The following is a 385-nucleotide window of genomic DNA, read 5'->3' as shown; positions in this document are numbered from 1 at the left end:
AAATCATTATCTTAATATTCTGTTCATTACAACTGATATTGAGCAAGTATCTTGCACGTTAACTTGACTAAACAAACCCGTATTAGCTTTAGAATATGTTTAGTCCATGGATAACTGATGCTATTTAACGGGTTGTTTTTAATTAGCGGCGATGGCCTTTCAGACCATGTAAGTTCTCAGTATTCCAGCCTTTCATTTACCCAACGATTCACCGTATTTTAACACAAACACAAACTGACAATATTTCATTCAAAAAATGTACAGAAGTCACAATACATACTTCCAAACCACTGCTACAAAATTTGTAGGGTTACACTTCAAAGGCCATCGAGTGACTGATCATCGAAGTCTGTCGAGTGGCACAGCTGTGCCGTGTCGAGTTGCC

At 37.9% G+C, this 385-nt stretch overlaps 1 protein-coding gene across 1 annotated transcript in view; it reads right to left on the bottom strand.

The window, feature by feature from the left end:
* Nucleotides 1–385, bottom strand: part of LOC119594783 (ethanolamine kinase 1-like) — a 6501-nt gene extending 6116 nt beyond the window's left edge. The window contains exon 1 of the mRNA XM_037943876.1: nt 281–385. The gene's annotated coding sequence lies outside the window, so the exon portion shown is untranslated. The remainder of the gene's footprint in view (nt 1–280) is intronic.

Source organism: Penaeus monodon, chromosome 34 (assembly GCF_015228065.2).
Source record: "Penaeus monodon isolate SGIC_2016 chromosome 34, NSTDA_Pmon_1, whole genome shotgun sequence".
Lineage (NCBI taxonomy): Eukaryota > Metazoa > Arthropoda > Malacostraca > Decapoda > Penaeidae > Penaeus > Penaeus monodon.
This window is presented reverse-complemented; position numbering and strand designations above follow the sequence as displayed.